The sequence below is a fragment of the Cryptomeria japonica genome, chromosome 2 (genome assembly GCF_030272615.1).
Source record: "Cryptomeria japonica chromosome 2, Sugi_1.0, whole genome shotgun sequence".
Lineage (NCBI taxonomy): Eukaryota > Viridiplantae > Streptophyta > Pinopsida > Cupressales > Cupressaceae > Cryptomeria > Cryptomeria japonica.
This window is the reverse complement of record NC_081406.1, coordinates 144621256-144647386: the sequence shown is the minus strand read 5'-3', so window position 1 is coordinate 144647386 and position 26131 is coordinate 144621256.

Below are 26131 nucleotides of genomic sequence, written 5' to 3'. Positions count from 1 at the left end.
TGGTACATGATGAACCCCTTTCTCATCATTCCTTTGTCTTGGGATGCATCAACCTGCACCCTCAATCTCTACCCTATAGTATTTGGGTGCACATTGGGCCTCAACCCCAACCTAGATATTTGATTTACAAAGGTACATGTGAATTCCTCCTTCCTAAGATTGATTTATATCAAGCAATACAAGTTGGGATTCTCAAGAATCTTAGACCCTTCCAATTTGGCATCTTTAATTGTAGGTTTTTCTAGCTAATTATATACTTTGTAATGCTCCCACTCCTCAATTTTTTGACAATGAGTGACCATCACTTCTTTAGGGATTATAATCAAATTTCCTTCTCTTAGGGATGCAAATCTCCTGAGAGAATGATGTGCTAACTATATACCTTCTTTAAACAAGAAAAACAGAAAATATTATGAAATTTTTATTTTATGGGAGCTCCAAACCATAGGCCACTTTACTAATTCACTCCAAAAATCTTTTAAACTCCTCTATTCTTAATATGTTTTTTCTTATGTGCCTATAATATTAGGAAGACCAAATCTACCACCTCAAAGGATACCTCTATCCTCTTTTTATTTCCATAACTCTTTGTGTTGATTGTGTGCTTGTAGCAAATTATATTTTAGTACCATCAAAATATCTTTACTATAAACCATCAAATTACTTAAACTTCTAGTACCCCAGTATTTGAAAACAACATATTAGTAAAATATAGTGCATCATAACCATATAGAACCTTACAAGGTAGCTTCCCAATGGGCATGTGGTGTAAGGTATTGTAGTAGTATTCATCTAGGTAGAACCATCTAATCCATGCAATATGCTAATTTGAAACATAGATTCTCAAGTATCCCTTGATCTGTTTATTTACTATCTTTGTTTGTCCATTAGTCTAGGGATCATAGTTGGTACTCGGTGTGAGCACTATTCCTGTTAGGTGAAATAAATCTTCCCAAAATAAATTGTATAATTATTTATCCCTGTCATTAACATGTTTTTTTAGGTGAGCCAAGTAATCTAAAAAAATTATTGAATAATATGTTTTCTACTTGACGTGTCTTTAAATTTCAAGCAACAACAATAAAATGTGTATACTTCATCAATACATCAACCAAAACATAAATATAGTATTTACATTGTACCTTGGGTAAACATGTGATGAAGTCCATGGTAAGCTCTCCCATCTCTACTTAGGAATGGACAATGGCTGAAGCTATCTTGGTGGAAAAATATGCTCTCCTTTGTTCTATAAATAAATTGTCCATTCTATAATGTGCTTATGGACATCCTCCTTTAATCCCTTCCATGAAAATATTTTACAAATCTTCCTGTATGTCTTGTTATATCCTTGTTGCATAATTGATGGATTAATATGAAAGGCTTAAAAAATCTTCCCCTTGATCTTATACTTAGGAACCAAAAAGATTGTATTTTTGTAGAGGATTAACCCCTTCCTCCCAAAATTTATTTTCTCTTTCACAACCTCATTAATGAAAAACCTTCAATTAGTAGTAAGAATAAATAATGAGCATAGAAAAGGTCTCCTAGAAAGTGCATTAACTACCACATTCCTCTTTCCCTTTATGTAATTTCTATGAAAATCATAAGATTGCCACTTGATTACCCCCTTTTTTGTTGCTAATTATTAAAAAATATTTATCTTTAAGAGATTAAAACTATTATGATAATTCTTCACCATGAATCTTCCACAAACTAAATACTATCAAAAAAATTTCAATGCATGAATGATGGTTGACACCTCCTTATCATAAATGGGATATCGCTTCTCTAAAAAACCTAATTTTTTGCTCTCAAAATGTATTTAATTCCCTCTTTGACTTAGGAAAACTCCAATTCCTTCTTTAGAAATGTCACATTTAACAACAAAGGGTAATGAAAAATTAGGAATGGTAAGTACAAGGCATGAGCTCATTACCTCCTTCAACTTGCCAAATTATTTTAAGCATATTTGGACCATCCAAATGATCCATTCTTTGTCAAATAATTTAGGGATGCATCCAATTGAGAGAAACTCTTCATAAACCTCCTATAATAACAACATAATCCAAGAAACTTTTCAATTGTGTTAGATTGGTAGGCGGATGGCATCAAGGTTTGCCTAAATCTTCTCCAATATACCTCAACACCCCTATAAATTATGATATGACAAATATGTATACACCTAAAAATGGTCTGAAGATAATTAATTAAATAAATAATTATTTAATTAATCCTTTCCATATTTATTTGAATTCATTAGCAATTTGATTAAATTCTCCCATTCATCTACTTATTAATAAATCTAAGGATTTATTTAATAGGTTCATTTCAATAGTCCCCTTTGATTAATTAATCCTCCACCATTTAATTCATTCTTCTAATCCCCTAATTAATTAAAACAAATCAATTTATGAGTTGTTGAAAGTTAATTAGCCTTTTCCTATTATTTGAATTTTTAAATTCAAATTACCCACATGCCTCCTAACTTCTAACCACCTAACCTAACTCATTCCACCTAATCCTGAGTTTAAATAACCTTGTCCTATCTTTCACATCCTAACCTTCTTATCCTAACCTCCTATGGTCTGGATATTCTCCCCTTGAGACACATGGCACCGAGGCCACATGTCTCCTCCCTTGGACACTTGCCCTCTTATGAGCAAGGCTCCTTGACACTTGTCACCACAAAGATGATATGTGTCCCTTCCTCCAACCTCTTCTCCAACCTCATCCAATTTGACCCTTGATATCTTAAGACTCAATCTTGACTGTTGATTCCTGCCACCTCACCCCTAGCCTTGGAAATCCTATGAATATCCCCCATTTTGGAGCATAAAGGATCCCATCTCATATCATTTTAGGCATTGTTATTATAGGCACATCTCATCTCATTGTCATTTAAGCATTGTTATTATAGGCAATTTCATCTTAGATCTAGCTTATTTTGATTAATTTATAGCATAATTGTTCATCATATGACATAATAAATCTCTCATTTAGCTTAATCATGCATCTCATTAGCTTATTTAGCTTTTTGGATCAATCTAGCATAATCATAAACTCATCTAGCTTACATATCATATCATTTTAAATCCTCCATCTAGGTGTAGTCAAGTCACTGGGATTGCTAATCTAGCTCTGAGAGCAAATTCATACTCGCATCTCTTAGGAGGCGATAGGTCGCTTTGTCATGGTTTATCTTTCGTTTGATTTCAAGTTGCTAACCATGCTTGTAATGATCTATTGAGTGTTTGTGTTGCAGTTGTAGGTACCCTACTTCACACACACAATAAAAGGCACAAAATTTTAGATAATCCAAACTCACACTTGGAAAACTAAGCATAAAAAGGATTACTACTCTCCAATGCCCAGAACTATCTAGGCATTCTACGGGTTCCTTCAAATTCTTGATGTAGATCAACATGTCATCAAAGTAAACTAGAACAAATTTTCTAAATCATTTATTTAATACCTAATTTGTTCACGATTAGAATGTAGTTGGGGCATTAATGAGTTTGAAAGGCATGACCAAAAACTCAAAATGTCCATAATGACACCAAAAGGATATCGTCTCAACATCTTTGTCCCTCATGTGGATTTGATGGTAGGTCCCAATCCCAAACCAATATTGGAGAAGTACACACCTTCATGCAATTCATCTATGAGCTCATCTATCCTTGGAATAGGATATCTAGTGGTCTTCTTGTTCAATTATCTATAGTCAATGTACATTCTAATAGTATTATCCTTCTTTAGAAGAACTACTAGAGATGCAAAGGTGCTAAAGCTAGGTCTTATGAGTCCCATGTCAAGAATTTCTTTGATAACTTATCTATCTCCTCTTTAAACCCTCTTGCATTATGGTATGGTGCATTGATAATAGGTTCTTTCTCTTGTTCTAATTCTATAACATGCTAAACCCTCTATTGGGTGGTAGTCTCATAGGTATGTCACTAAACACTACATAATGATCTTGTATAGAATTTTTTGAATATTAAAACATGATAAGTATATTTTTTTTGTTGAATGGAGCCTTTGTGGGAAGAATCAAATAATTTTTTGCCCATGCTACTTGACCTCTATGGAATATTTTCTTCATCCTCATGGTATCTTGTCAAAAACAACCTAGCCAAAATAACCCACAACATAATGACCTGGTCACAATAAACCAACAACAAAACATCTTGAGGTAATAATATCCCATCTGCACAATAACCCTGCGTTAAATACCTTGGATCCAAAACAACCCATGCTGGAAAGGAGAGTCAACACATGATAATCATTCGCATTTAGTAAGTGAGTACTATTAATTAGTGTGGATGAAGTCTTTAATCAATGAGTGCATGCTATTTTTTAATCAAAATATCAATGACTATGCCTCTTCAATTTTTAATAAGCCAAAAAGATAAGAAATTACTTGTTTTAAACGGTTACACATTTTTGCTTCATCAACGAAGCACAAATAAAATGACCTGGCATTATATGGATTATTTTACAAATAAATATTTAAGTTGGTGTCATAGTACAATAAAAATAAAATTTGGTGATGTGATAAGCAATACATAACATAATCATGCTTTGAAACCTAAGATGACCACTGTCAAACGCAAATTGAACAAAATGAAAGACATGGCATGCTCGAATCAAGATTCTATAAGAAATGCCATTGCTTCTTCATGTTCTAATATTTAATTGCCCACATCAGGAGCATTACCATCAACTAGTGCATTATCTAGAACAATTCAAAGAAATAGATTAAGGTTTGAAGCACTTTCACCAAATCCTTAGACATTGACAAATCTTACCTTATCAATTGAATGTACAATTACTGGTAGAGGGGAAAAGTTTCTTTTTCATGATAGTAATGATGAGAATCATTTTTTAATATTCACCACCACAAATAATTTGCAATTACCAAAACAATTTCAAAATTGGTTCAGTGATGGTACATTTAAAATAGTGCCAAGTAATTTTCAACAGTTGTACATGATCCATGACTTGAAAATTGATGCAATATATCCACTCGTTTATATTATTATCACTAACAAAACACGAACTACTTATACAAAAGTCCTTGTATAATTAAAACAACTTCAACCTAATCTAAACCCGAAAAGTATACTTATTGATTTTGAATTAGGTTTTCTGGGAGCTATGTTTGAAATTTTTCCAAATGTTGATATCCAAGGATGTTTTTTCCATTTCTCTCAATGCTTGTGGAGGAAAGTTCAAAAAAGAAGGTCTAGCAACATGTTATAGTGTTGATGAATTCTTTGCATTTGTGATCAAGAAACTTGTTGCATTAGCTTTCATGCCTCATATAGACGAATTGATGCATTTGAAACACTTCTACACTCTTATTATTATACAAAAAAATTCAAAGACATGATTGATTATTTTGAAGACACTTGGATTGCCAGACTAACCAAATGAGGTAATAAATAATCACTCGAGTTTCCAATCGCAATGTGGAATTACTATTTGGCTATTTAGGATGATCTTCCCAAAACCAATTATGTTATTAAGGGATGACACAAAGGATTTAGTGAATTGCTTCAAGCATCACATAGCTTAGTCTGGAAATTCATCGAAGGAGTAAAACAAGAACAAGGTCTCAAAGAGAATAAAATAGAGAAATATATGGCCAGATGCACTACGCAACCAAGCAAGAAAAAATACTGTGATCTCAAAGCAAGACTAAAAACATTGGTTGATGGTTATGACAACCATAACATTTTAGATTATTCAAGAGGTATTGCTCATAATTTGGCACTATAGTTGAAAATTTGAATAATAAAGTTTTTTTGGCAACATACATGTAATTTGTAAATTTTATTTTCCTTCATCTATAATCTTATGGGTATATCCTATCAATGAGTTATTTTTACTAGGGGTTATTTTTGCCTTGGGTCATAATAACGTGGGATTGTTATTACATGGGTTATTTTGAATGGTTTATTATGCCGCAAGATATTTTGACTGGGTTATTTTGTCATGCAATCCATCCTCGTGGAGCCCCATTTGAGATCCCCCTAAGGATAATTTTCTTTCCTTCTATTGTGAACTTAAGCTCCATGACCCTATAGTTTTGTGAATACTCTGATAGAAAATGCAACCATTATACACTCAAAAACATATCAATATCTCCCAAGCTATTCACATAAAAATTATCACATACCTTATGCTCTCCTAGAGTGATATTGAGTTCATTGATTTTTTGATCACATGTTATGGTGGATCCATTAGCTATTGTGACATTCAAGCCTTCAAATTATTCTACCTCCAGTGCTCTCTTTGTCACCAAACCTTCGTTGATGAAGTTATAGGTGACCTCATTATCAATGATAATAGCCAACCTTTATTTTTATAGCATTCCATGAACCTTGAAGGGGAAATGTTTTAGCAATTTAGAGAGAGAAACATGTGTACTCTCCTTCATGGTTAATTGTTATTCATCAATATGATTAAAAAGTCTTCAAATACCCTTTGTTCATCCTCAAACTTAGAATATTTATCTAAAACCACCTCTATATAGTGTATTTGTGCTTTACCCAAGCATCTATGTATTGGAATCAACAACTCTATAAAATAAACACAACTTATTCCTCCTGAATTCATTCTTTGTTTCATCCATCTTACTCAAATTTGGGATTAATGTCTTAGGACGAGGGGTGCTCTCATAAGGAGGATATTGTTGTTGTAAGAAAGTTAAGTAGTGGAACAACTTCCCACACTAACCTTGAGAGGAGAGTAACGCTAATTTTTTTATAGATTGTTACAGTAGTTATAGAAACTTAACAAAAATAGACACAATAGCATGTATACCATAACACAATTATTTACATGGGGAAAACCCTTTTGGGATAAAAAAACCCACACTCTAAAAGAAGCTCAATATATTATTTAGCAATCAATAACATATTACAATATACTTGCAGAGGAAGTTCTTCGCAGGAGTACCACTAATCAGAGATTCAGAGGTAACTCAATAGCCATAAGACTCTTACACACAACCTCTATCTCATACACCTCATATATAGGATATACAATATAATAAACCATCAAATAGTATTACAAAACATGGGCTAAAACCACCCAATAAAGTAAAGTCGACCTTATCTCCCTTCTAGATGCCCTATGATGTGTTAAAACATGTGTACTCTCCTTCGTGGTTGATTAAAACAACTAAAAACTTTAAATTTACTCTTTAGAAAGTATACCCATATCTTACTAAAATCATCAATAAATGAAACATAATATGTGGATTTTCCAATTGAAGGAACATCTACAAGAGCAAACACATCAGAATGAATAAGATCCAAAACACCACAAGATTTATGAGAACTCGATTAAAACTAAACACGATTTTGTTTTCCATAAATGCAATGCTCGCAGAAATCAAAGTCAAGATTACAATCATTCAAAACTTCAACAAGGTTTTTATTTTTCAAGGTCCTTATACCCTTTTCTCCAATGTGGCCAAGTCTCTGGTGCCATAAAATAGTCTTCTCTGTAGGTAATTTTTCTTCATAGGAAAGATAACCCTTAGGCACCTAGAAGCCATGTCCGTTGAAGGTGAAACCCTCAAGTCTTCCGATGAAGTATCTACAAATTTACTTTTTATAGAAGTGTTATTACACTCAATAGTGTATGCCTCTAGCTTATACAAAGTGTCGATCCTGACACCTCTATCAATCACCATAGAACCCTTAATCATCTTACATCTTGCATCAGAAAAGACTACTTGCACACCTGCATCTATCAATTTGCTCACAGATGATAAATTTCATTTTAATCTTGGGATATGCAACACACCACTAATCCTTTTTATTCTACCATCAGGAAACTTGATCCTAACTTTAGCTCGACCAACAATGTCTAAATGTGAATCATCACCCAAGTACTCCTTACCTCCATTAAATTATTCATATTTAAAAAACTAATATTTATTGGAAGTCATATGAAAAGATGCACCTAAGTCAATTAACCATGTGTCATTACCTGCATGAGTAGCCAAAGTTGTAATGAATGTATCACCGTCTTCCTTCTCGAACTTAGAATCATAATCAAACTTCTTCTTTTTCTTCTTCTTTTCTTCTTTTCTTCTTTGCAGTCCTTACAGATGTGACCCAGTTTTCCACAATTCTATCATATGACTTTGGACTTTCTAGGAGATTTGGATCTCCCTTTGGATTTGGACTTATTGTGCTTCTCATTCTTCTTACCTTTTTTCTTAGGTCTTCCACGAATGGTTAGGGCTTCCTTTGAACTGATGGATACCTTCCTTTGCATCACTTCACCAAGTAGGACACCCACCACATATTCAGACTTCAAAACAATAGAAGTACTACCTATAGCCATAACAAGAGAATCCCACGAATTGGGTGAAGAACAAAGCAAGATCTGGCATTTATACTCTTTGTCCATCTTAAAACCAATAGATACCAATGTATCCACCAACATATTATATGCTTCTAGGTGATCTGCAAATCGTCCACCCTCTTCCATCTTTGAGGAATACAATTTCCTCCTCAAGAAAAACTGATTCAATAAGGATTTTGCTTGATACATTTCACCAAACTTAGTTCATAACTTCTTTGTAGTGTTCTCTTTGTGGACATTGATTAGAACAAATTCTGCTAGGCACAATCTAATTAGACCCTTGGCTTTTTGGTTCGTAACATCATATTGAGCAACCGCTGTAGGATCTGCAAGTCTTGAGATATTTGCATGAACAACATCCCACAAATCTCGATCTAATTAGTAGATCTTCCATCTTCAACTTCCACATCTCAAAATTACTTCCTTTAAATTTCTCCACCTCTATTCTCCCTGACGAACTTGCCATCTGAAAATTCCTGCAACAAGATCAAAAAGTGTCTTCTGCACAAGCTCCCACTCAAATCTGGATTAGTTCAAAAAACCCAACAACCCACAACTAAAACCAAAGGTGACCAGGCTCTGATACCACTTGTAAGGAAGATAAGTAGCGAAACAACTTCCTACGCTAATCTTGAGAGGAGGGTAACACAAAAACTTTTACAGATCATTACAATAGTTACATAAACTTAACAAAAGTAGACATGATAACATGCATACCATAACACATTGATTTACGTGGGGAAAACCCTTTCGGGAGAAAAACCCCACACTTCAAAAGCAACTCAATATATTAATCAGCAATCAATAACAGATTACAATATACTTGCAGAGAAAGATCTTTGCAAGAGTACCACTAATGAGAGATTAAGAGGTAACTCAATAGCCATAAGGCTCTTATAAACAACCTCTATCTCACACACCTCATATGTAGGAGATACAATACAAGAAACTGTCAAACGATATTACAAAACCATGGGCTAAAACCACCCAATAAAGTAGAGCCGACCTTATCTCCCTTCTAGATGTCCTATAACGTGTTAAAACACACATCAACACGCGTCCCTTCCTTTTATGACTCATTTATGTGTCCAATACATTTTATTTTTCCTATTAGGAGTACAAACTTTCGGAGGCCATAACTTGAGAATCGTGAGTCCTATTGACGAATTGTTTGAAGCATTGGAAAGCTCGCGAAGTTCTTTATTGCCTCATAAATGGATACACCATTTATACCCACTTTTTAGGGCATTTCAGGGCCTCTAAAGTCCTCAAAATTAAAGTTAAACTTTTCATTGCATCCTTCCAAAATGAAAACTTTAATATCTTCAAAAATAGTTGTGATCTTGCGACGTAACTTTACCAAAATGCTTATCTAGCCAACCAAAAGCTTCGAGGAGAATTTCATACCATTTTATGCTCAAACAAAAACTTACTATAAATAGTAACCTCATGTAAATGCAAGGTTGAGACACCATTTTTCCGAATACTTGTGGTATCTATGGTACACTCATGGAGTAATATTTTCCTTTCGTCGTAAAGTCCTTAAAAATCACTTTTTTATATCTTTTTGCAATGAATTGGAATAAAAAACTCTTACCAATCCCTTTAGTAGTTCAAAGAGGCCTTCTACAAAAGAATTACGAGTCTTCTCTCTATCACATCTAGCACCATTATTGATAGCCTCTGAAACTCTACCACATAATGGTAAATTATACCCTCTTGCCTTAATTACATTACATATTTGAAGTAGATATCTAGATCCTTCCTATCAAATCTCTCCTTCATTCTTTGGCTAAACTAATATATGGCATTGACTTAGCTATGTTCCTAGGTTATCATGCCATAGTATCACCATTCATGGGCCACACCCTCAAGGTGTAGAGTAGATAATTGAATGACTCCTTCTTCATAAATGAGGTTCAAGAAGAGATAGGTGACCATGCTTAGGTTGAATAACATCTCAATCCATCATATGTGGGTATATCACGTCTTCCCAAATGATGTTAGATGTCTTTATGGGATTCCTCCTCATAACTTCTTCTCCTCTCTCTCTTTCTTAGCTCACTTCTTTTTATCATCTCACAATACCCAACAAAATACATGTCTTGATGGATGAAAAATCCACAACATTATATTTAGCAAGGCATTTTTCCAATTCCTCCTATGGTGATGTATGTTGTTTTTCTTTCAAGGGTTTTAATTCATTTATCTCTAGAAATTTGGCTTTGAATATCTTTGGAGTTAGGTTAATTGAAGATGTTGAATTAATTCATTCCAACCAATTTAGAATAGGTTTCCCAATAACTCCTTGTTGATGTTTCTCTTTCAAGGTCTTTATCATTTATACCATAATTTCTAAAGAAGTTGAGAAATACGGCTTTAGAGATCCCAAGAACACCCGCAAGCAAAATATTTGTCACAAGAGAAGAATGGAGGCAAAAAAACAATAATGGCTCTGAAGAAAAAGATTATCATTCAGAGAGGGAATAAAATAAAAAGTACAATAAAATCCTTATAAAAGGAGAATATGCAAGCCTAAAGTTGTGCAACCCTAAAGAAACCCTAAAGAGGTAATGTGTATTTAATAATTAAAATAATTATTAAATATCTACAATATTATTAAATGCCTAAGTTTAACTTAAGCATAGAGTATAATAGACTAATAATTAAATAAATAATTATTAGCCACAACATGATAACTCTAACACCCCCCCTTAAGATGAACTTAGGGAGTAGCTAAAAACAACTAAGGATTAAAAATTCATGAAAGTAACAATGGGTCCGACAACTAGGCCTGATGAGGTACCGAAGTACAATGAAATCTCTATAAAGCAAAGAAATAGAGAAAACCTCATGGGAAAAAACTCTACTCCAAAAAGAGATGAAGGCTAGTGAAGGACTGAAGAAGCCTCCAAACTAGAGAATGTTCCATAAAACATGAACAAAGGATGAACATGAAGAACACCACTGAAGAATGAAGCTGTAAAAACTGTCAAGAATAACTGTCGATCTGAATAACCTCCATTGAAATAGAAGATGATCAGGTAGAGAAGACTGTAATTTGCATGAGTGCCCTAAAATAACACTACTTGAATCAGATGGCAAGCAAATGCAAACAACTGAACTCAAAGATGCAAATGGCAAAAAACACCAAAGTATGAAGAGCTAATCAATCGAAGATGGAAGGTTGCCTCTAAAAATAGGAATGAAAGAGTGTCCATATGGTAAATGATCCATCTCACTAAAATACATAGGTAACCATCCACTAGATCTACCTAGTACATAGGAACAAATACTTAATACATAGCTCACTTCAACAAACCAATAAAGCATTAGAACCAACAACCAATAGGAGACCCCCCCCAAAAAAAATGTTGACAAGGGAGAGGTGACAGGTACACTGAAACTGAATGCCAAGAAAAACTGCATAACGAAGAACCAGGAACATTGAGAGTGTAGTAGAAAGTACAAACACATATAAAAGCTAGTGTCATGGAAGGAACACTTACTTGACACACATCATGAGGCTAATGTCGTGGAAGGAAAACTCACGTGACAAAGGTAGATGGAAAACAAAGGCAAACATCAAACCCCCTCGTGACACTTTATAATGGAGTGCGAGTACAATAAGGCACAAGATGTGCAAGATCCCAAGCATGCAAGGCAAAGTGGCACTTTATCTCAATACGTTTGCAAAAAGAAAAATGCTTACAAAATGATGTATATAATGCTCAAAGAAGAAAAAAGGCTAGAAATACATGAAGAACAACAAAAAACAAGTCATCCCATGCAAATGAGAAGCTTCCACAATCTCATATGTCCAAGTAATTCACCAGAGTGTGAAAACATAAAAAATGAATAAAATGTACCTAGAGTAAAATATGGAAAAAGTGCATGGATGGCTGTGAAGAGCTCTGAAATACTGTCCCAACACCGCTGGAATCATGAAAAAAACTGGCAAAAAGATATGAGCTCGACTCTAAAAACAACACCTTTGACTTCAAATGACTGTAGAATATACTAGCAGCAAAACCCGATGATAAAACCCACAAATCTGGAAAGTAGTCGAAACCAACTTTCAGACGATATCTCATTTTCGAGAAAATGATATCGTATGGCCAAATGAAAAAAACACCTCTTTTAGGGCACAAAGAGGGTTCAAAGAGGGGCCAATATGTTGTCAATACCGCTGACGTCAACAAAATATGCCGAAAAAAATTCTCCCACTGGCAAAAAAAATCTACATGTCGGAAAAAATCGCCCCTGTCGAAAAAGGGCCCTGGCCAAAAAAAAAATATGGTGGGTTGGGGGTTGAGTGGCGGCACGGAGGCCAGAGGGTAGTAGAAGACACGAAGGCTGGAGGATAGGCCCTACTGCAGGTGGTGGGGCAGGGTCCATGGCCTGCTGCGCGCCATACAGACCTACAGAGGTTGCTAACCGCACACCACCCCCCCCCTCCCCCCCCCCAACACCCCACATGTGATAAAAAAAAAAACCCCTTTTTTTTTGTAAAAAAAAGGTTTTTTCATAATTTTTTTTTGCATTCGGCCTGGGTATTCCGTTAAACTTCCAAAAAAAAAATTATCTTTTATTTTTCTCGAAATTCGTGCTCAGAAAAGGGCAAAAAAAATTCCAAAGCCAAAGTTGTCTAAATTGGACAAATTTTATATGAAAATGGGGGGTTTTGGGGTGTTTTGAGCTCAATGGTGAGGTCTGTTTTAGCCCAAAATGCCTAGAAACAAAGAAGTACCCCAGATCCAATTAAAAAGTTTTAAAAAACTTGAAACCCTAACCACCAAAAAATCTTTTGGAAAATCAAGAACAAGTAGCAACAGATGTAGACTCTGATACCATGAAGAAGTTGAGAAATACAACTTCAGAGCTCCCAAGAACACCTGTAAGCAAAATACCTGTCACAAGAGAATAATAGAGACAAAAAATCAATAATGGCTCTGAAGAAAAAGATTATCATTCAAATAGGGAATAAAATAAAAAGTACGATACAATCCTTATAAAAGGAGAACATGCAACCCTAAAGGGATAATGTATATTTAATAATTAGAATAATTATTAAATACCTAAAATATTATTAAATGCCTAAGTTTAGCTTAAGTGTAGAGTATAATAGACTAATAATTAAATAAATAATTATTAGCCACAACATGATAACTCTAACAGTTTCCTTTAGGGACGATTGAAAATTCTTCAACCAACTCTCTATTTTTTAATTCTATTAACACCTTTGAAGTGAGATTCTTCATTTTAACACCCATAACTATCACTTTTCTTTTTTCCTTTTCCAAGTACCTAGTTTACCTATCACTAGTTTACATGGACTTGCATCACCACACACTCACAAGCTAGTAGGAAATATTATTTGATAATGCTAGGATGCCCCCTTTTCTAGAATTTTTAGAAAAATAACATATTTAAATACAAACAACTATACAACATCAACAACACACATAGAATTGCAAAAACCTCTGAAGGTCATGTCAATTTAGCCAATTGGTGCATCTCTTCCATTAATGAATTAAGAGGTAATTTTGTCTCCCTTTCCAATAAGGTTGATGATCTTCGAAAATGTTGTGGTAGGGGCTTTCAGAATAATGAAGGTGAGAAAATCCTAGCATAGATTGATACTATGGTGGTAGACATTAAGCATAGGAAAACCAACTAAGAGGGTAGACTTAACAAGCTTAGGGCCTCGATTGATATTCTTAATAGTAAGATCAAAACTGTGGTTCGGTGAGTTAGGAAGCTCTTAATAGGAATGCCAAGGGTCTTCAAATTCTTAATGAGAAAGCCCAGACTTAGGGGAAGGGGGATTACAATATGACAACTAATGATGTGGAAGAGGGTGTGAAGAAAAAGAAAAAGGTTAAAGGTGATGATAGGGATGTAACTATTGTTGGTGTGGAGTTGGATCTAAAGGGTGATGTGGATCATTCTGGTAAACGAGGGGTTGTTGGTCTCAAGGGGCCATATTCTAGGACTCAGAGCCAATTCAAAGGCGAGGATCAAGCCCAGGTGTTGGATGATATGTTGGTCATGCATGATCAAATTATCAAAAATGATAAAGGTGCAATCAAGATTATCAAGGAATTGTAGTAAGAATTAGTTGGGTTGTCCCTATTTTGTTGTTGTTTGTTAAGTGGCTTCTTTGCTATTGTTTTTGGTTTGTTGCTAGGTCTTTTGTGTCTTTGTTGTTAGCAGCTTTTTGATGTAAGGGTCTCAATGTCCCTTCAAAATTAGTTTACTTAATAAAAAATAACACACATAAACTTGCATGATTCAATCACAACACTTATATTAATACCACTCTTGTTTTTCGTAACACATGGGATTATTTGACAATTATTGCAATAATAATAATGCTCACAATGACATTGAATTTTCCTACAATACCTTAGAGATCCCATGCATTCCTTGAGTGAGAACACTATCCAAGAACCAAAGGGTTTATGTCCTCTAATCCCAACAATCAATTAATTTTCATCCATAATGATTGAACACAAGGTGCCCTAATGCAACCATAACCGGTAAAACCCTCAAAGAGAATCAACTGGCTTATGCAACAAGAGAAACACAATGAAAGAAGCAAGAAAACATAACAAGATTACATAAACAGATCATATTATTGCTTTAGAACTTCTAGCAACCATCTGGTTATCACCATATAATCATCAAAGACCATCCGATAGTTAACCGGTTACATGCAGACTATCAGCCAAATCTAATCCAACTGAGACTCTAAGAATCAACTGGATCACAAAAATGCGAATCTCAATCCTTATTCTCAATTCTACTTCCTCTGCCCCTACAAATGATTATATAACATCATATTTATACCCACCAGAACATATCCAGGTCGACCTCATAAGATTACATTTACCAACGTAGGAAATTGAAATGTGTAACTAGGTCGGCCCTAAGAATTAAAGAAATCTTTCCATAAAATAACAACCAAGAGGTGTGGTTCAATAGGAAGGTCGGCTACACGCCAAAGAACATCAGACAAGACCCAAAATGGATCCACATGCCAAGAATCACGCTAGTAATGAAGGAAAACCAATAGGTAAGCACAAGAACTGTCCGGAAACCTAGAAATAGTCAACCAAAAGTGATAAATGACTGGAAAAGAACCCAAATGAACTGAAAATATGGAATTAAGCATATGAACCAGCCTGAAACCGAAAATAAGATCTGCCACAAAAAACAAGCAACTACCGATACCAACCGGTAAGAACACAGAAAACTGCACAATGAACTAAACAAGAAAAAATTTGACCAGAAATATTTTTGGTTGATGCAAGATTGCTCATCGACCGGGGATGCTCCTGCATCATGCCCAAAAATACATAACATCCATGATTACAAATACAATTTTTTTTAGTTTTATATGATACCCTCATAAGATAAATTAGTTAACCAAGGACCAAATGGTGCCAAGTCCCAATTTTGAAAGTTACATGCTACCACAGGTCAACCTTATAGGCCTTGCATTCTTTTGCCATCCCTGACAAGTCAATCTTACGACCTTGCAATCTACCTACTAATCCACATGTTATCATATTTTGGTCATTCCTCTTGCCTTGGTACATGTTGGCCCTTTTCCTATCATTCATTTATCTTGGAATATGCAAACTTGCACCCTTGATCCTTATTCTACAGTTTTTGGTGCGCATTGGTCCTCAACATTGACCCTTGACGCTCGATTTGCAAAGGACACATGACAAAAACACGAGAGAATCACCTATGATACATTGATGAAATGTTAAAAATTTAGAATCACAAATACTATATATAAACGATTCAAAGTGTATGTTCACTATAGTAGAGATCTTGTATGTATTTAACACAATCAAATAGAACATGGAGTGAAGGTTGACATAGATAACATTAAAGTAATTAAAGACTACTATCCTCCAAGTACCTTGATACAATTGCAAGGATTATTTGCCCTTTATTGTTACTATAGGCAATTTATTATGGATTTCTCCCAACTATTCATTTCCTTAACCGACCTAACAAAGAAGGGATATTTTGCATGGATTGAGAATGCACAATTAGTATTGACATACTAAAAGAGGTAATGAGCTCATTTCTCATGATATCAATCTTTGATTTCATTATTCATTTCAAATTAGAGTGATATGCATCAATAGAAGGGATTGGGGTTGTTCTCATGTAGAACAAAAAAACAATTTTTGTTTGAGAGTCAAAATATCACAAGGTGAAAATATTATTCTTTATATATGACAAAGCAATGTTATCAATCATGCATGTATTGATCAAATTCAAACAATACTTGGTGCGTGAGTGATTTGTGATAAAAATTGACCATAATAGTTTGATATAATTTCTCAACCAAAATGATCTAATTGATTCATCACAAGACTTCTTAAAAGCCAAGGTAAGGATTGTATAAAAGTTGTGGATAGACTAGTAAAGTATGCACATTTATTTGCCATTTCTACATATTTCAAAATGTCGTAAGTTGCTAATACGTTCAAGTTGAGGAAGTGATGAAACTCAATGGACTACCCAATTATGAATGATAAAGATAGTTGCTTAATATATTTTTTGGGCAAGAGCTCTTCCTTTTATTAGGAACTAAGCTCACTAGTATCACCATCTACCACCTATAAACAAATGGCCAAATTACTATTATGAACTAATGGGTAGAAGGTTATTTGAAAAAATATGATGTTGATCATTAGAGAACTTGGTTTAAGTGGATCTACTTGGGGAGTACTGTTACAACACTACTTACCACATGTCAATCAAGGTGATGTTGTTCATGGATTGTCCAAGTATGAAGCTTGAAGCTTTATTGATCTTATTTTGGTGGATAGCAAGATATCAAGAGAAAGTGATGTGATCAAATAGAGCCAAGACATTTCAATGTCACTCAAGAATAATATTTAGTAGGCTCAAAACCAATAGAAGATGTATGTGAACTATCATGGTTTGGAGAGAACATTTGAGATTTGAAGCATGACATTTGTAAGGTTGCAGACATACAAATAATCTTCTTTATATGAAAGTGGATATAGAAACTTATGCCTTGTTTCCATGAGCCTTGCAAAATATTGTGAAGGATTAGTGAAGTTTCCCATGAGTTAGAGTTGTCAAAGGGAAGTATGATTCATAATTTGTTCTAGATACCTCATCTAAAAAGGACACTTGGAGAACATATTTTTCCTTGAAAATTAGTTACCTTTGGTTGATGAAGGCAACAATTTGGTTTTGATTCCTAAAGCAGTCATGGATGTAAGGGAGAGGAAGTCGAGAAATAAGGGCACCAAGGAGTACCTAATTTAATGGAAACATCTCTTTAGTGGAGGATGTAATGTGAGAAGGCCCACAAATATTGGAACATCTAAACTTGAAATTGCTCAAAGACAAGAATTTTTTAGGGTCATAATTGTCATATCCTATTTTCCAATCAATATAAGTATATACATATTAGTTGTGTTCTCATGTCTTTGTTGTTTCCATCTTTTGCATGTTTTCCATTCTTAAGTATTTTTTTCTTCCATCTTCTCACTTTCCTCCTTCTTATCAAAGTTTTAGACTTCTTTATGTTGTCATGCCTTTTGTTTTTCACCTTCCTCATAATTTTTTTTCTTGGAATTTTGCATCTATCATACCCATTTCTTGACCCTCAATAATTCATTCTTTAGCCAAGTCTTGTATTGTGGCCGACCTTCAATCCCCAACGTTTTTGCTTATGTTTCCATTTCCCTCATAGCTTCCCTATACATGTCATATTATTTTCAGTAGTTTGTTTTTGTTGTCATTAGTTATGGAATATTTCTTGTGTGTGACCATTATTCAACATTGAAGTCGTGGGTGTGCATGGTGGTTGACCTATCTATTTGTGGATGATATAAAAAAATGATTTTTTTTTCTTTTAGGATCACCATTTATGCTTAATTAATTGCTTTCATAATCCATTTTGAGCACTTACGTGTGAGAATGATAATCCTACGATGAAAACCATAGTAACTTTGGAGAATGATCTCATACAAGGGTTGTATACAAGCTTCATTGGATGCAAAATCCAAACACATTATATTGATCTGATTTACCATTAATTCGTGTGAATTTATTATTGTAGTTTTTGATATTACAAAACTATTTGAATGTAATACAACCAATAATGTATGTGTAATGTATTAAGGTAGAGATTGGGATATCATCTTTCATTTATTGTTCATTATAATTAGAAGATCAAGATCTATTTCTATCATTTTGTATTTGAAATACAATGATATTGCTGATACATAAACAATAATTATAATTTGAGTTATCTAAGATTTGACTAAATGGTAGTATCGATAGTGTTAATAATAAGTGTCTGTGAGAGGTTAAGAATTGGATTTGCATTATTATTTTGGCTCAAGACCTTACACTGGTGTATTATAAGCAAAAAATTAAATGTGTAATGCATACATCTAATAACTTCCATAAGTAAGCACTAAAACCCTCTAATCGTTTCCCAAAAGGTGGAGTTATTGCAAATTCATATACACAATGATTTAATACATTTGTAAACAATATCAAACTATTGAGATACTTTTTTTTTTTTTTGAATAAAAGGGGTAAAAAATTTATTGAAACACAGACACAAAAATTACAAGGAGGGCGAAAGCCCCGAGGCCCCAAAAAAGAGCCTCAGGCCCAGTCCAAGATCAACCAAAATCATAACTATCCATGTCCTCAACAAAAATCTTTTGCAAGTCCTGATAGTAGTCCAGAGAGAGATGCTCCCATCCTTCAATTTTCCAATCACTGTCATGTTCTGAAGGCCACTTAGCCAAACAATCAGTTGCTCTATTCCATTCACGAGGAATGTGGATGAAAGACACCTACTCCATTAAAAAACTAATTTGAAGAATCTGCTGAACAATCCTTGCCAGCTGCCAATGAATCCCACTCACCTTCTTCTCTGTCAACAAATTAACAATAATTTGTGAATTTGATTCACAGATAACCTTCCTTCTACCCAACTCCCAAGTCTACTCTAGGGCATAGAGAATAACAAGTCCCTCCATAAAATTATTAGATTGCCTCCCTTTATGCACTGAAAAGAAAAAAACCACCTCCCCCATACAATTCCTACCTACACCACCAACCCCTACAGGGCCTGGGTTACCCCTGGAGGAGCCATCAGTGTTAATCTTGATAAATTCATCCTGAGGGGGTCTCCACCTTCCCACCCTTTGGACCTTCTTCATAACGCCTCTACCTCTTCTGACACAAGCGGAGATGGGAGACAACTACTACCAGCCAAACCTACTCACAATATCTACCTCATCTCTATCCAAAGGAAAATTCACATCACATTTGGCTTCCACCGTCTCATGAATCATGACCATAATTCTATTCCACACTTGTTGCACTAACAATCTAGCCTCATGAAAGATCCTTGTGTTCCACTCAAGCCAAATCTGCTAGAGTATGAAAATGGACCCAACATACCAGACCGTCTGGAGGAACGGGGATGAGATAGGAGGTCTACCCAAACTGCTCCAAAAATCCACCAGAGAATCTACGTGAACATAAGGACGCTTCCACAACCCCCACTAGTAATGCCAAATAAGCATAGAGAAGGGGCATCTGAAGAAAAGATGTGAGGAATCTTCCTCCCCATTACCACACAAAGCACACATCGAAGGCCCCAAGAATCCCTGCTTGCGAATATTATCCCAGGTTAGGCATCTATTCCAGGCCAGAGTCCAAGTGAAGCAATTGCACTTTGGCCAAGAAGAATTGTTCCAAACCTGTTTCCACCAGTGCACCTCTCCCCCTCCAATCTTCGGTTTAGCAGAACCCGGTAACCACTAGCTACGGTAAAGATGCCCTTAGGATTTAGAGACTAGGCAAGTCCATCCCGACCCTTGATTCCACTACATCATTTACTCGCCGGAATGCCATGCAACTCCACATACTCTTCCTCCATCCCTGCAACTGACCACTCATTAGGATCCTTCCACCACTCCAACTCCAGTCGCCCACACTTATAAACAACCTTGAAGTCGCTCACCCTTGACCACCCTACCTCCAAAAACCTCTGGCTAAGGTTCCCAGGATTAGGAAACTGATCAAGGATTGGGGGGGTACCCATCCCAGGAGTCATTCTAGAAAAGGACCTCTTCCCCCCTCCTGCAAATCCAAAAGAGACCTTCCTTAATGAGAGAGGCCCCCTTCTCGAGAGTGTACCAAATCGTAGAGCCTTTTCACTCAAGCGGATATCTTGGGACCTCCTGCACTGGGATCCTCTGCATATATTTGTAAGCCAAAATCTTAGCCCAGCCATGATCCTGCTCGACACACCACCTCCAGTACAATTTGGTCACCAGAGCCTCCTTGAATAAGATAGCCTACCGTAAACCAAGCCCCCCTGCCTGCTTCGGGCTACACACCAATTCCCAATTGACAAGACTCCATTTAGAAGAGGATAGATTGTCTGCCTATAAGAATTGCCTTGCCAAAGAGTCCAAACCCTTCAAGAACCACTTAGGAGCCACTTTAAGCATACAACAATAAGTTAGAAGAGCCTGAACCATCGACTGAATCAGTTGAACCCTCCCAGCAAATGATAACCATCTGTGAGCCCAATGATCAACCTTCGAGTGGAATTTATCCAAGATATCCTGCCAAGACTCTTGAGGGGGGTTACCGAGAGAGATAGGAATACCCAAATAAGTTAAGGGAAAAGAGCCAACTTGGAATCTCAAGATAAGAGCAATCCTCCTTTGAATAGTACCAGGGGTGTTGAAGAAAAGGATAGAAGATTTATCTTCATTGATCAACTGACCCGAGGCCGCCAGATAAACATCCAGAACCTTCCATAGATTCGTAGCTTCTCTGATTCGAAGAAGTCCCATCAAGGTTGTGTCATCAACAAACTACAAATGAGACTGCGACTGCAAGTCATTACCCCAGCTCCAAACCTGAATTCTACCCAAGCCCACATTATGCTTGATCAGCCTCCCCAGGCCCTCAACCAGGAGAATGAATAAGTAAGGGGAGAGGGGGTCCCCCTAGTGAAGGCCCCTAGATGCACCAAACAACTCTGTATGATCACCATTGATTAGCATTGAGAAAGAGGTGGACGTAAATCCACTCATAACCCACTGGATCCATTCCTCAGAAAAGCCAAAAGCCCTAAGGATCTTCTGGAGGAATGACCAACGAACTCTATCATAAGCCTTGGCCATGTCCAACTTGATAAACATAGCTTTTTCCTTGGAGGTTGCTATAGAATGAATGGTCTTCGTAGCAATGACCACACCATCCAGAATTTGACGCCCTTCCACAAACCCGCTCTATTCCTCAGAGATGACCTCCCCCAAACACTTCTTTAGCCTTTTTCTATCAGCTTAGAGATGATCTTGTAAATCACATTGCAGAGAGATATAGGGTGAAACTGGCCTAACTTGTCGGCCCCATCACACTTGGGGATAGTGCAATGAAAGTCGCATTCAAGGCTCGAAGCATCTGCTTATTCCTCTGGGACTCATGGACTACTTCTAGTAAGTCTAGTTTGATGATATCCCATAACTCTCGAAAGAATTCAACCAGGAACCCATCTGGTCTAGGGGCTTTTCCTTTCCTCATGAGAAAAACAATCCTCTCGAGCTCTTCCATCCCAATAGCACCCATAAGCTGCTCATTCATCTCCCCAGTAACAAGAGGAGGAATGCAAGCAAGAACCTGGTTCTCCTCTTCCAATTCCTCCTGAGAATCATCACTGAAGAGAGTTCATAAATACTTTAAAGCCTCCCTAGATATCTCTTGCAAGGATAATAACACCTCCCCTCTATCATTAATAGGAGTCGGAATGGAGTTTCCATGGTGTCTTGCTTTCACTGAGTTGAAAAAGAAAGCAGTGTTCTTATCGCCCGCCTGAAGCCAATCAATACGGGCTCTCTATTTCCAGTAAATTTCCTCCCTAAGCTCCCATTCCTCTAAAGCCTTGACAACCCTGTCCTCCTCTCTAAACAAAGCTTCAGACAAACCATGCTCTTCGATTTCACTGGTGATGCCATTTAATACTGATTGGGCAACTTTCTTAGCTTGAAAAATGTTCTCGAAACCCTGCCAATTCCACTGTTTAAGTTGAGACTTCACAAAATGTAGCTGCTTGGCAAAAGTGTACATAGCAATGCCAAAGGCCGGTCTCCCCTTCCGCCACCATTGCTCAACAAGAGCCAGCAAAGCAAGGTACCGAAGCCACATAAGTTGGAATTTGAATGAAGGAGAATGAGCAACCCAGGTAGAAGAAGAAGCCAACTTAATAGGCCAGTGGTCTAACCCTCTCCAGTCAAGAATCTCCAAACTAGTGGACCACCCCCCACCAACCCAAAAACTAAAAACCAGAAATCGATCCAGCCTCTCTGCAATCCAACACTCCCCCACCTTCCTATTGTTTCAAGTGAACAAACCATTACTAGGCTTAATGTCAACAAGATGCAGTGATGAAATACTATCCCTAAAAAGGAGAGAAGAAGGCTTCAACCGTATGACATCCCCCTTCTTCTCACTCAACTCCAGGATAGCATTAAAATCTCCTGCCATAATCCAAGGATGAAAAGGGACCAGCCTTCGCATACCAGAAATATGAGACCATAAGTTCTGCTTGCCCTGAAGGTCGGTAAGGGCATAGATATTGGTAAACAAAATAAGATATTCGGTCTCAAGACTAGAGGCGACCCTAGATAATGAAGATCTGGAAGCCACCCTCTAGACTGGGCGAATCCTTGAGGGGTTCCAAAGACAAGCCAGCCCTCTAGAGGAACCAGCTACCCCAATACACTGACACTCGCCCCGCCCCCAGAGCTTCGGTACCAAACCCATCATGCTCTCCACCGAGAGTTTAGTTTCTTGCAAGAACAGGACACCAGGAGAATGATTTCTAATCAAATCCCGAACAACTTTTTGTCTAGGGCCATTATTCAAGCCCCTTACATTCCATGAGAGCACAATCATTTAGGAGGATTGGAAAAGCGAGAATCCAAAGTCTTTACTGACCTTGACCCAACCAAATTCTCTCCCATCAATTTGATTTTATCCAAATCCTTCTTTCTGCCAGCGTTTGAGTTCTTCTCCATAGCACTTTTCTTGATATCTTTATGATGCAAACCCAGGTGAACAGAAGATTTATTACTTTTAGCCCTAGCCGGTTCCAATTTCAGGGCTATTGGAGATCCCTCCCCCCCAACCAAATTCACCTCTGAACCAAGAGTGAGTCCCAACTGAACCCCAACTGTTTGATCCATCTCCATTTACTGACTTCCAATCACTTGTAGGGTCTGGGTAAAATCCTCAATTACTCTTTCCGGACCCCCCTTGAAGCACCTTGGTCCAACGGAGTTAACCCTGGGTTCACTTCCTGCTGGCTAAGGTCATCCAAGACCTCAAATCTGTTAAAGGTATCCTCCTCTTGTCTCTCTTGTAAGGACCTCTTTTGTCCTCGATTCCTATTCCTTGTCTTAACTAAGACAAAATCATCAACACCCACTACCTCGATCGACATAATAGCTTTTCCTTTATTAGTCCTATCTTGACTTTGGGCCGGCTGTTGAGGTTAGTGCGCCATCGGTTTATATCTAGGGCACTTACGCTGTAAATGACCATACTCATGACAAAGATGACATCGAAAAGGTAAAGTCTCATAATCTAGCTGTTGAACCCATAAATAAGAGCCCACACACATATCTATAGCATCTGACAAAGGTTTACTAAGATCAATTTTAACACAAATACGCGCAAAGGTCATTACCTTTCTCCCTAGGGTTTGCGATGAAGATCCCATTGGCTTCCCGAGCAGTCCAGCCAACAACCGTAGCACATCCTCCTGACAACATTCCACAGGAAAATGTGGTAACCGAACCCACACAGGAACCCTATTTGGGAGCTCCTCCGAGGGGTTAAACCCCGCATGCCAAGGTTTGATGAACAACCCCACCTGGTTGTAAAAATACGGGCCCCCTTCAAAGACCCTATTGCGATCCTCCATGCAATTGAAAGTAACCATGAAATAGTTGTTTGCCACCATTATAATCTCCATTTCCCCTTCCGAAGCCCAAGTCCTCTGCGCCTAGTTTTCCAAGAACTGCAGAGAAACCCTCATTCCCCAAAACTTGCAGTATAGCGAGTGTTTTGAAAAGTACTCAACGTCCTTAACTATCAACTCGGGAGGAATAACTAGCTTCGACCTCTCACTACATCTCTCCAGGCAACCATTAATCTTCATTAAGCAAGAACTACCAACACTCCTCGATCCCGATTCAAATGAGAAAAGGTTATTATTAAAAGTCTTCATACTTTGGAGTGGGGGTTTTGAGCCCATTATAGCACGAAAATCCATGGCGGGAGGAACTTGTGAAGCCTCACCACTAGTACTTGCCATCGGGATTCAAAAAAAATAAAAATGATACAAGGTTAAGAAAGATCCACACCCCCAAAGGGCCCCTCGGGAAGGCATGACACCCACGACCCCACCCCTCCCAAGCGCCACCAAAAAAATGAGCTAGCCGAAGCCCCTGCCCCCTTGAAAACCCATGGCTCCCCCCTGCCCCCCAGAAAACCCACAACATCCTGCACACTAGAAGCCTAGCCACTCACGACCAAGGCTCCACTCGAAGCCCCCCGATCCTCTCTCCACACCCTCAACCGCACCCTGCCCAACCTCTACTCCCCCTGCTAACCCCTGCCATGCCTGCACTTCCCTCCCCCCATCGACACACCTGCAGAACTGCATGAGCTAGGGCATCGAAACCCTAGCTCGACCGTCCGCGAGCTTCTGCACGCACGCCATCGTCCTAAACTATTAAAATACTTACTCAACATAAGGAAATTTTTATTTATTTTTTAGCAATTTATTTTTTATTTGATTTTTTTTTTATTTATTTTTATATTGTTAATCATTTACAAATATTCTACTCATACAAGCATCAATAGGAAACCAATACAAGCTCTTTGCAAGCACAACCATTAGACTAATACCAACTCCTTTAAAAAAACCACACCAGAAACCACCTATAGAATACCAGGAGTCGCAATGTAGAAATCAATTTGTTAAGAAACCACCTCCACACTAGGAGCCAACTATGGAAGATGAAGAGTTGCAAATTAGATGTCCCTTTTTGGGGATTTGGACTTGGCTATCCACAATGAGAACCCAGTGTGTTAACCTATTAAGCTTAATCCCTTTGATTGATTTATTTTATTTTTTATAATTTATCAATATTTATATGTTTGCATTTTATTTTTTGTATGTCACTTGTAGATTAGTTCTTAAGTGGTAGTTTTTTTAACAACATGTCAACCATGTAATTTTTTTTTTTTAATAATTTACATGCTCAAGACACAAGGTTTCATGCTGCCACTACAAAATGCCTCTTGACATAATTGCCAAAGTAGAAGAATTACCACTTAATTTTTTACATTGGATTCCATCTTAAAGTTTTCTAGATGTATTTATATACGTGCACATATATATGTATGTATGCATGCATATACAAATGAATGCATACATATGTATATATATGCATATATCTATCTATGTATACATACATATACACACATAAGGGTGAAAAGTGCATACTTTGTAGTCTTGTCCATTTTTATTCTCTTACATATGTGTCATAAGTATCTTGATCTAGTATATGGTTTCAATTGATTTGAGGCTTAGATTGGCCATTAGAAACATAATTTAACCTCTACATAGAGA